This window comes from Stigmatopora nigra, chromosome 3, assembly GCF_051989575.1.
Source record: "Stigmatopora nigra isolate UIUO_SnigA chromosome 3, RoL_Snig_1.1, whole genome shotgun sequence".
NCBI classification, from domain to species: Eukaryota; Metazoa; Chordata; class Actinopteri; order Syngnathiformes; family Syngnathidae; genus Stigmatopora; species Stigmatopora nigra.
The window spans coordinates 3,056,851-3,068,933 of NC_135510.1; the positions used below are offsets into that span (position 1 = coordinate 3,056,851).

At 36.7% G+C, this 12,083-nt stretch overlaps 1 long non-coding RNA gene across 6 annotated transcripts in view; it reads right to left on the minus strand.

Annotated features, from left to right (window-relative positions):
- The window catches only part of LOC144194573 (uncharacterized), a 154,935-nt gene that overhangs the window by 56,584 nt on the left and 86,268 nt on the right, over positions 1–12,083 (minus strand). For all 6 annotated transcript variants that reach the window (XR_013325921.1, XR_013325922.1, XR_013325919.1 and 3 more), the window contains exon 4: positions 1,873–1,973. This is a non-coding gene — a long non-coding RNA (uncharacterized LOC144194573). The remainder of the gene's footprint in view (positions 1–1,872; positions 1,974–12,083) is intronic.

Consider the following 12,083-nt stretch of genomic DNA (forward strand, 5'->3'; position numbering starts at 1 on the left):
TTTTGGGGAAAATTTTTAAAAAAAAAAAAAAAAAATAATAATAATAATATATATATATATATATATATATATATATATATATATATATATATATATATATATATATATATATATATATATATATATATATATATATATATATATATATATATATATATATATATATATATATATATATATATATATATATATATATATTACATTGAGACATATTTTACAGTTTTTTTTGTTACAACATGAATTTTACTCTCTCTACCCGTATTCTATAGTGTACTGTATACAGTGGGGGTAAAAAATAAATAAATAAAACATAAAAAAAAAAAACAATCGGGAATTAAATTCAAATTAAGCATTTTTGAAGGGGAATCCCTACTTTGCAGAAATTCACTTATCGCGGGTGGTCCCGGTCCCCATTAACCGCGATGACCGAGGGAACACTAATTAAAAAAAAAAAAATCATATGAAAGGTGGTTTAGAGTTTTGCTGACACATCTGTTCAGATAGAAAAAGTACATTTCACATGCAAAAAGCTGTGATGCTGATCAAAAAATGAAGTCGTAAAAAGTGTCGGCATAGCAGCAATAAAAACAAGAGTCCTTGTCAGAATTTGCATATTAATCCAATGTTACTCGCGCCTCATTAAAACTTTTACAGGACACAATTAAATGGAAAAAACAGGAATTTGTGTCCTACGCCAAGCAAGATGCACAATTTCATCATGGTGGTCTTAGTGGGTTGTTGGCCAAAGAAAAAAATATTAAAAAAAGGTCCACTATATGAATATTTAAACATTTCAACAGCTTTCATTCTGTTACCCAGTCAAGAATATTAACTTAAGAAGGCCCGCAATATATTTTCATTTTAAATGCTTCCCCCCTCTGGAAAAGAAATGCAAGGGTCACATTGGCATTACCATAAAACCTTAAATTATGGCACACAAAGTGTTTTATAGGAGACGTGTCCATATTTTCCTCAATTCAAAACAACTCCCAAGTGTCCTAATAAAAGTGGGCGTCAGTCAGTCTTCCATTAAAATACACAAAGGCTAAAAAAAATGACAATAAAAATAACATCCACTTATTCCACTTGTTTTTTTTTTGGAGAGGTTTCTGTGTTTATGTTGTTGCAAAAACAGTAGAGAACAATAATGCTTTTGTTACTATGACAATGGGTGGTAGGACTTAGTCACGTTTTCTCCCATTAACAAACTTTTAATGAATTGGGGTAGGAAACATAGCCAAGATGGGGTGTTTAAACTTTTTTCTGGGGCTGCTTAAAGAAAATTAAAGGATGACGGCCGGGGGCTAAATAGACGATCGGAATCAGTAAAAAAATAAATAAAAAAAAAAACACAAAATGGGTAAAAGTATTATCTTTTCAATGTCCAATCCATTTTGAATGGTGAATTTGACTATTGAATTAGATTGGGAATCTAACACCATCAATGGCAGGCAGTTAGACATGATGACTAACTGTTGATGGAAGTTTAGTCAGAGGGCTCTAAGCAACAAAACAGTCCTTGGGTTGCTCTGCTAATTGAGAGGCATTGTTTAAGGGATTATTTCATGTTAAAGGAAGGGAGGGCAATTTTTGCGGAATTTAAGCTTTTTATGTGGACCAAATTCAATGATATTTTCATTAATTTCTGTGGGTCAGTAAAAACTGAGTGTGGGGCTGAACAGAGTTGGACCGTGAGCAATAGTTTGGCAACAAAAGCTTGAAAACATTTTTCAAATGATGCAAGAAACAAGTATCGCCTCTACCAGTTGCACAAAATTTCACTCAACAGAAAGTGTTTGTACAAGTTTTGGCCAAAGTTTTGAGCAAAAGGATTAATGACATCCAAAAGAAAATGGAAAATTGTGTAAATACCTGGAATGCAGAATGCAGCAGGCTTGCAAGACTTGTCGCGGAAGTTGTGGTCGACCATGAGTTTGTATCTTGCAGAAACGTGACAATTCAGGTTGTGCCATCTGTAAGAATAACAATAATATCGACATTTAAGATCAGGGAAACCCATCACATTTGTAAACACAGTCCAGAATATGTTATCACAATAAAAGTCTGCTTCTTTTGTTTCTTCACTTTTGCCTTTATATGCTGACAAAAGATAACAAATGAGCCTCCGCCATCTACCCTCAGATTTGATCAGGAATCAATAACCTATCACACCGATACTCGAATCAATTATTGTGTTAAGTATCTATAAATCCAATTCATGTGGATCCTTTGCACTATGAATGGGCCATTGTCTGCCACTGGATGAATAATAGCTGATCTGAAAATTCATTGGATTTGCAACCAGTTCAGCATCAATTGAATGAATGCAGATGTTTTGAAAGAGCTATGAACAGGCATGTCCAAAGTCTGACGACCCGCAAATTATTTTTTTATTGGTCCAGTGCACACTCTTAAAACAAAATTAAGCACAGCTTTCATTGGGATAGTACCAAAGAAGCTTATTACCACACCAACCCAAAATTAAACAAACGATATTGAAAAAAATAGCCACAACAATAAGAAAATAAAGCTTTTTAAAAGATCTGCCACCAGCAATTAATGAGTTCCCAATCACCTTTTTCTACAAATCGGTAACCACCCAAAATACCAGTTTTATATAAAATGGTGGCTTTTTTTCCACACAAAAAGCAAAAATAGGTGAACTTTAGGACATATTTTTCCAATGAAAGTCAATGAATGCATTATAAAACAAGAGGCAACTGAAGAATCATAATTCGCATAAGTGGAATCAATATTGTATTCAAACAATTGACATGGATAACTATGAGCGCAAAGGGATATTGACTGTAAGGTCTAAGTGTCAAAACGCACCCGAGGGCTTAACATAATAGGCAACCACATTGAGTTCTTACTGCTAAGCATCAACAAATTTATCAATTCAACAAATGCCTAGTCTTACGTACTTCCTAGTTTGGAACCAGCACCCCCTATCTTCCCCCCAAAAAGATAATAAAAGGCTTCCATTGTGGAAAGTGTCTGATACCAAGAGGCAAGATATACGGTAAAATGCTCTGTCATTCTTATGTTATTCCAAACATGACATTGTAGGTCAAATGGTAAAACAAACTCATATCCTGCTGATTTGTCAGGGTAGTTTTCTGCTAGACTTACTAAAATATACCAGAAAAATTGCTGATAGATGGCTATAAGCAAAGTTCATAGGTATATTTGTTGTTGTTAAACAGGGATTTTAATGGTCTGATACGATTGGCTTTCATTTTGAAATCTATGGAGATCCTGACGCTGTCATTTGAAAGAATTTGGCTGATTTTAATGTGCCATGGACATCTAAAAAAAAGCTCAACCCAAATCAGCACTTGTGAATCGATTTATAAAGAAATTTTGAAACTGATCATTAAACTTCTTGATCTACTCTTTCGCAAGAAAGCGATTGTTTTGTACAAATCCGATAACATTTAACCAGCTGAATGTTTCTTGTTATTATGAAAGGCAAGAGGTTCACATTCATGCGGCCATCATTGTTATGTGATGGATTTTGAGATGTCCACCTGGCAGGCAAAAAAAGTGCCGTTTGCTTAGCGACATTATTTATTTCTAAGTGGGGTGCTCACACACACATGCATGCACACACACAAACGCAAAGCAGTATCTTGAGTGTGTAATAGGAGCCAAAATAAAAAGGCACTTAAAGTTTGGCCCCAGCAAGCACAAAGACATCCCCTGTGTGGCTTATAATAGGGCCTGACCGAGTTACCCCCTCTTTAACCCGCCCCTGTGTTCACCCCGCATCTGTGTTATGCATGTACAAGTAACTGAGTACTGTAGCGAGACGTAAACACACATTTGTAAGTTTTTCTGGCACATTCCGAAGCAGCAGGTGGCGCTATAAAAAACTGAAATGTAATGTCATGACGCTCGTCTTATTTAGGTTGCAAATTTAGCATCTATTCGGAGATCTCAAACAATTGAGATTAAATTGAGAAGTGTTATGCATGGGACAAATTACCATATTTTCACGACTATAATGCGCACTTAAAAGTCTTAAATTTTCTCCAAAATAAACAGTGCGCCTAATATATGGAAAAAAACAGAAAACCAAAAACGAAGAACCACCACTGTCAGATATTAAAAAACACAAATGCCTGAACTGAAACAATACTGTTAAATATGCAGATGCCATCTTAGTTTACAAAATCTTCCATCATATAGCTCCTCCCCCACTGCAAGATTTTATACAAAAAAAAAAAATCCAAAACATCAACAATGGCTGGCTCTAGAGGTGACTGTAAAGTAGTGAGTGAGTGCTTCATACCTGGAAGTCAATAGCAATTACCTACAGTGAAATTTGGCAGGTATATTACAAGTATGTAAAATTACAATACCTCCGTTATTTACGAACAGATCAGAATGAACTTTAGCAGGTATTTTTTTGTATCTTGTAGTTAATATAATTAATTGGTATTTCCCAGCATATTGTATTTATACTTTAGCGTTGCCAATATGTAAAGCTAATAACAATAAAGCTTAAGTTTTGGTCTGTTCCTGTAGATATGCGTTTGTAAATTAAGCCCAAAAACAAGGAAAAGACCCTTTCTTTTGTTTAAAATGCCTACATTTGTTAAAACAAGGCTTCCCTCATCATGACCTGTTGCACCAAATAAATAAAGCCATGGTAATTCTCTGATCGCTCATTGTCTGCCACACATTATACTTGCATAACACAACCTGTTTTTTTTTGTTTTATCCACCACAAAAACAGAAGGCAAGGCATTAAAATGTATCTCTAGCTCACTGTAAGTGTTTACCATTGTCTCGCTGACCTTTTATTTATTGTTTGTCATCTTTCCAGACTGGACCTCAATCACTTGAACGCTCAATTGGGAAAGCTGTTTGGCTCTTGATTGGCGACGGGAGGGATAAGTGCAAGGGGGACCTGTGGATGTTCGTAGATATGCCTTCCCAGTGTCTGGAGGACAATTAGCCACTATCAAAGAGGCAGCAGGCCATCCTCCCTGATTTGCTATCAGCGTAACGAGGAGGGACGTTCGATTCTCTGAGCAAACTAGCCGAGTGGAGCTTCCTTGGCATCAACAAATAGAAGGTTAAAGAGAGTAATACCTCAACACGGACAGCCTTTTGTCTTTAAACAGGAGGGTTGTATAGACACACTTTGCATTCATTCGCTTCTCCAGTGACTCTCCAATAGTCACGAGTAAACACCAATTTGTCAAGACTGTTGCATTGGTTGGAGAGTTTGGTGCAATAAATGAATGAATCAAAAGTGTTTGCTCAATTGCAATTGAATCATGTATAGAATCATTAGAGGTCAAAAGTATCTGCTACTAAGAGAGACTGCTGGTTTAAAAAGAGAAACATGGTGGTTAAAAGTTTGTCTAACTTTTCAAGGCTTCCCTTTTTAAATACGGACAATATTTTTTTGTTTTTACAGGAAGGGGGGTTGAATTTACAGTTAAATAGACAAAGCACTCTGGCAATTGCATTTATGTCATATGCCATGGTAGCTAACATAGAAAGAAGATCACTGGATTCCAAGGAAAAATGCCAGATGGAATTGGACAGAATTTCCATGTTTATTGGATTTTTATTTTCACAGTGACAAAAAGAAGCCATCTGCCTGAAACAGCTCCCTGTTGAGTAGTATTCCCATGAAAGATCTTCAGCAGCACCACCACTCTTATCAATCTGAAGAAAATTTCTGCCCTAAAATACATTTTAAATTTCATTTTTCTCTTCTAGCTCAATGCTGTTTTACAATTGTTGACACTATTGTATTAATTCATTCATCTTAAGTAGCATCCATCCTCGTAAGGGTTGTTAGAGCCTGTAAGAACTGTATTAAAAATAAAAAAAGGTGATCTTAGTTCGGCCCAGTTCGCACAGCCCCTTCTTATATTATCTATAAATATATATACCACAACATTTATCTTAAATATCCAGATGTAATTTTGACATAGGTGTGTTCAAAACTTGCCACAGTACTGCCTTCAACTACTTCTTCACCAGAAGGTGAGAAGCCTGTTAAAAGACGCCAACTAACTCAACGAATCCCTCGCCGACTGACCGAGATCGTATTTCGTAGGGGTTATCAAGCGGCTCATTGCACTGAGGCCTGGTCACAGCAGGAAGCAGCTGAACAAAGTTACTATTAGCAGTGCTGCTCTCACTCTCCTCTAATTGGCTTTGACTGCATTTGTTTAAATCCAACAGTGGGATGACGAGGAAAGGGGTGAGGGGGTGTCGCTAGAAAACCCAAGTGTGCGCTGTGTGTGTGTGTGTGTGTATATGTGTCAGGTTTGTCCAGACACTGTGCCACAATGGAGGGCCCAGTCAGGCACTGACTGGAACAAGTCCTGCCCCTCCTGTTCTCTCCTATAACGCACCTCTGGTGGTCCCAGCTCATTTCCTCAAATCAGCGGGGAGCACTGACGCGGCGTGCACGGCAGCAGTGCGTGGACACCCACATTGGCCTGTAGCGTACACACTTGTAATCCATGACCCAACACCAGTATAAGCCCACGCCATTCATTTAACAGCCTCCTCCCCACACACACAAGACAAAAAAACATTAACTTGTACAATCTAACCCACTGCCTCTCTCACACACTGACCCGCTTGCTCTCCCTTGATTTCCAAGTTTTGCTGTCTCTCTTTCCTTCAAATCCAAGCATGCATGTGACTCATGTTGCCATAGTTCGGCATTCGAGTCAGTTTGAGGGGTTCCTGGTTGAAGTTTGAACAATTTATTAACATGCTGAAATTTTATGAGAGTAAACATCATTTTTTGGATAGTTACGGCAAGAGATGAACAAGAGTTGACCTAAAGATATATTGAATATGTATATCCAGTGTGTGGCTCCAGTTTCTTTAGCTAGGTCTACAATGTGTTGTGTGTCTTTTGTCCGTCTTGCTACTGTCACCAAAGAATTTCCCAATTACAGGATGAATTAAAGTTCTAATCTAATCTAAAACAAAGTGGCTGATTTTTAACAGAGGACACTATATTTCTAATACTGAGACGGGGGGAAACGGATCAGTGACATTCCTCCAGTTCAAATAACTATGAAGTTGAGTAGTAATCTAATGAGAATAAATAACCCTTTTGATATATTCATACAATAATTCTCACAAATTATTTTGAAAAATCGACATTTTACATAATTGATGAACATGCTGATAAATTAATTAGGTATTTTACATAAAATTTCATTATTATTTCAAAAGAATTAAACCATTTTTAAAAGCATGAAGCTTTATGATTTGAGATTTACATGTTATATTACAATAATACCATTTCAATTATATGGAAAAACATTTTAGTGAGAGTAAAAAATGTTTCAAGAAAAATGTATAATGTCCCCAGAAAAAAAAGTATTAATTTAAAAAGAAAAGTTAAATAAGTCAAATAATTAGTTTACTTCTCTAAGAAATCTCATGCACTGAAAAAAAATCCTAGATATTAAATTGCATTTTTAGATTATCAGGCTGCACTAAATAAAAAATAATGGATTACTTTTTAAGATGAATTTTAGTTTCTGCCAAAGTTAAATTGGAATTTTCAAGAAAAAAAATGCATCCCTCATCTGTATGGTGAGTTCAAAGCAAACATCAGCACCTGCTCAGACCTTCACAGAAAGTTTGGGGGTGGTTTGTTGTACTCTCAAAAAAAGTAGTTTAGTCTTTGTTCTGCCACCTCTTTTAACACACGTTCCTCTTCCTTGTGAATATTAGCACGGCTGTTTCCAAAAGCCTTCCCATGGAAGCGCTAGTAAACTTGGCAACGGCGTAGCGATGCAAAGCTGTCCGCAGTGGCTCCAGGCGGCGAATTAGACCGGCCTGTTTCTAGTTAGACAGTCATTAAAGAGATCTTACAGCCACAGCAAATGGTTTCCTGTCCTGAGTGCTTAACTCCTGTAGTAGGAAATGTCCTGGGCCGTAAAGGCTGAACCCCGCTTCCTGAAGAGTTTTTTTTCTTTTTTTTTTCCTTTCTGACTGACCGCAAAGACCAAGCAGCATGCTCGGACCAGTTAGCACGAGAACCAATCAAATAGGGGGGCCACCCTCTTGACCCCAATGTGGCACTGCCCGTTTAAACAGGTGTTGTCCATTTATTGTGGTCTGGTGTCGCGATACGGGAATGAGAGACTTATTCATTCGATGGTGGGGGAATTAGTGAAAGCTACTTTGCTGACAAAATATCATTCATCACGGCAACCATACACAATGGACGTACTGAGACACTACCGCTGATGGAGAAGCCAGTAAACGAGAAAACACCATTTTCTATTCAATATATCGAAATAAAATACAGTCTAAGCCAGTCCCATGTGTCTTCCCGTCTGTTTTCTGCCGGCTTAATTAAATGAGAAGACATTTATGGTTGTGGAGAACACCTGTCAGTCGCAACAATGCAGGTGACTCCTTCTAGGTTTTGTCTTGAAACAAAAGCTTTGTCTTCGTAGCGCTTTGAGGCTGGCCAATAAGCGGATGCATCATCTATTAGTCATGTGCAAACACATTGAGGAAAACGCAGCTTTGAGGCGCCCTTTTTACCGCCCGGGCTTCACATATGTCGCCTTGTTGTTTGAAGACAAAAGATGAAAATATGATATTACAGCAACAGGCGGAGGGTGAATTCATAGGGAGTATGGCAGGGGGGAGTGGCTGGAGATGAGTACTTACATGACTGTTATGAATCAAAGCACTCAGGAGTGGATAAAAGTACCATAAATGTCAGGTTAATAGCTGGCGGGGACATGGGTATGACTTTTTAAAAGGAAGAGGCCAACAATGTGCACGTTGTTAAAATAAGAAAAGAGGCGGGGTTATAGGCAGGTCAGATTCCTCAAGTCAAGTGATACAAATGTTAGTGGAGGTTATGCAGGAAAGTTATGTCATAAATGTTCCATTCAACTGCATGGAATTGAAACGGGCGAGACAGTGAAAAGAAGGTTGTATAGTTTGTTTAAAAAAGGCCATGAACCTATTGGATAAAAAAAAAAAAAAACAAATGGCAGTGAGGATGCCATTCGTGTTAGAATATGTTCACAGGTTGGAAATCATTTACAGTCATGTGATTTCACTAGAAGATTGAAGTGCAACTTGTTTTTGGGACATTTTTACTTCCACTCTGTCTCTAGAGCATGGGAAAGGTATGCTCTATATGATTCGGGTCAGGGGATTGACTTGATCATTGCATAACTTAGCACTCCACTCCCTCGGAAAAAAAGCCCCCGCAAAAAAACTGTGGTAGATTTTGAAGTACACTTCTGGTTATTGTCCATCTGCACTGTGAAGTGCCATCTAATGTGCTCTGAAGCCTTTGGCTGAAAATGAACAGTAAACAACACTTCAAAAATCATGCTTTTTTAAAGTGATCAAATTCTGGGACCATACTCTTTAAAAGGCCATATTGAGGCATGTCCCCAAATATAGTAATTAAACATTAAAAAAATATTTTAAAATGGACTATTTTCACGACTATAAGGCGCAACACATTATAAGGCACACTGCATTATAAGGTGCACCCTTAATGAATCACACATTTAATTTTTATTCCATATATAAACCACACTGGATTATAAGGCGCCCTGTCTATTTTGGAGACAATTTAAAACTTTTAAGTGCGCCTTATAGTCGTGAAAATACGGTACATTAAGATTTTTCTTTAGGATAAAGGAACATTTTTCACTCTATCACAACTAATCAAATATTATTTTAGCTGTGTTTGCAAGGGAACAGGCTAGATTCATCAAATTGATTTGGCTGTGAATAATTAAGAGAAAAGAAAATGTTACAAGGTAAATTAGGGTTAGTTCAAGTTGGGACTATACAAACTCAATGTGAAGAGATTCACTTTCGAGGGTTAGAAGGTTAACTCATGAGTATTTATTATGTTTGGTCATAGTGTAAATAGAGTTAGATATGTAACTGTGGGGCACAGCGTTTGTAATGAGGCTGTCCGCTCATCAATCACGGGCTCTAGTGAAAACAGGGGGTTCACTCATGGCAGAATGGTCGCCGGCCTTGAGACAGAGATTAGAGCCTCGTGAAAGCAAAACAAAAGATGGACACGGGAAATTTATTAGTATACTTAGCAGGGGAAAAAAAGAGGGGAAAATATGGTGGCAAATCTACAAGGACGAGCGCCACCAAGAAATCATTTTTGCAAAACTGCTGTCTGAGCTCCGTTTCCTTAGCCGATGTGGAGAGGGCGCATATTTGTGGAGTGGCTGAACAAACAGAGATTTGCTCCTATCGTCGTTTTTCCCAGCAGCCAGGAGGTGTGATTGGGGGTGTTTGGAGGGATCCGTGCCATTAACTCAAGGGTCCAAATTTACGAGAGAAATATGGTTGAATTGTCTTCATGTGGAACATTGGCGTATATTGTGAGATTTCAGATTAGTGACTTAATAGGAGGTTTTGAATTAATGGTTTTTTATTTTTATTTTTTAATACTTTTTTTATTTTGCATTTTATACAAGAGCTTGGATAAGAATATGGAGATATTTGATATAGAGGGAGTTTGGAATTTTTATAAGAAGTTGTAATTTTACGAGGAATATTTCATATTTGATGGGGGCATATTTTTTTGGAACTGGATGAATTATGTTTTGTTGTCACTCAGTCGTATTGCGGGAATGTTTATGTTTTTGAGAGAATAAAGACACATTTATGAGAATAAAACAGAGTTAGAAAAAATACTGCAATTTTAAGACAATGAGTAATCTCGAGGAAAGTTAGATTTTTAAGTGAAAAAGGAGGATCAACATTTTTTTTCAGAAAATATTAAGAAAAATAAGTTAACATATTTGGGGGAAATGTTATGAAGTTAACTATATAAAGTAATTTTGGGGAACACTTAAACACCAACAAAATATAATGAATTTTAGAGCTTTTGCCAGTATGATAAAGAAATAAATATCAAATATTACAAGAACATTTTTGAATTTTAGATAACACAGTCATGATAACCTGTTACAGTAAGAATTCATAAAATAAATACAATCTTTGCCATTCTAATGTGAGTTTAGCATACTAATTTGCGACACCAATGCTGCCCGTTCTCATTCAAAGAGGACATGAGTCAAGATAGCAATAGAGATGTCGGGGCTCGTTGCCTAATGTTAACCACGTGTAGTGCGAGCTGGCATGCAGGAAGAGGAAATGGCACTTAAAGTGACCGTTGTTGGAATTCACAACCAAGGCAGAGATAATGATGCCAAAATCAATTGCAGACTAGACAATTAGTGGATAACCTCTATTTTTCCCAACTTATGTTTGTTAAGTCACTCTCATCGCAGCATTCTGACAAACAGATGACTTTATTATGACTTCTTGTATAATTTTAGTCTGAAACATGCACTCTTTCAATAGGCCGCTGTACATAAAATGTCCTTAGAATGAATATATTTAACACAAAATGCATCACAATACTTTGTGCCCTTTTAACCTTTTCAACCAATCTAATGAGAACATTCATTAGCTGCACGCTGGTTTATGTGATAGAAGCGACAGTCTTTTGTTGTTTTTCTCTCTCTCAACCAGTAACCTTTTGACATGACAACTGACAATTAGGGATGATTCCTACATGTGCCCTATGCCCTTGTTTATTTGCCTTTTCTTTGTTTTTCTAGACTCTAGTTGTAACATTATACCAAGAACTTTAAATTATTTACATCACTAAAACAAGCCCCTAGATGCACGAAATCCAACCTTTGACTCTCGTCTTTGGCTACAGTAATCTATAGTTTTCAATATAGATTGATAGACTCAGTAGAAAACGAGACTGTAAGTATATTAATTAAAACTAGGGATCACAAATCGAACTGTTTCCAAAAAAAACATGGCCAAATAAGATGATGCTGATTAGAAAAATCCAACAAAACAACAATGTCACAAAAGTACATTGAAGAAATGACAATCTCATCTCGATTTACCTGTAAAATTTGGGCCTATTTAGTTAAACATGAATCTAAGACTGAAAACAACAGGTGGATGTAAAGGTAAACTTTACTTTTTATGTGGAAAAATGAAATTAGGGATGAAATGAGGGTATGTAAAAATAAACAGTAAAGTGAGAG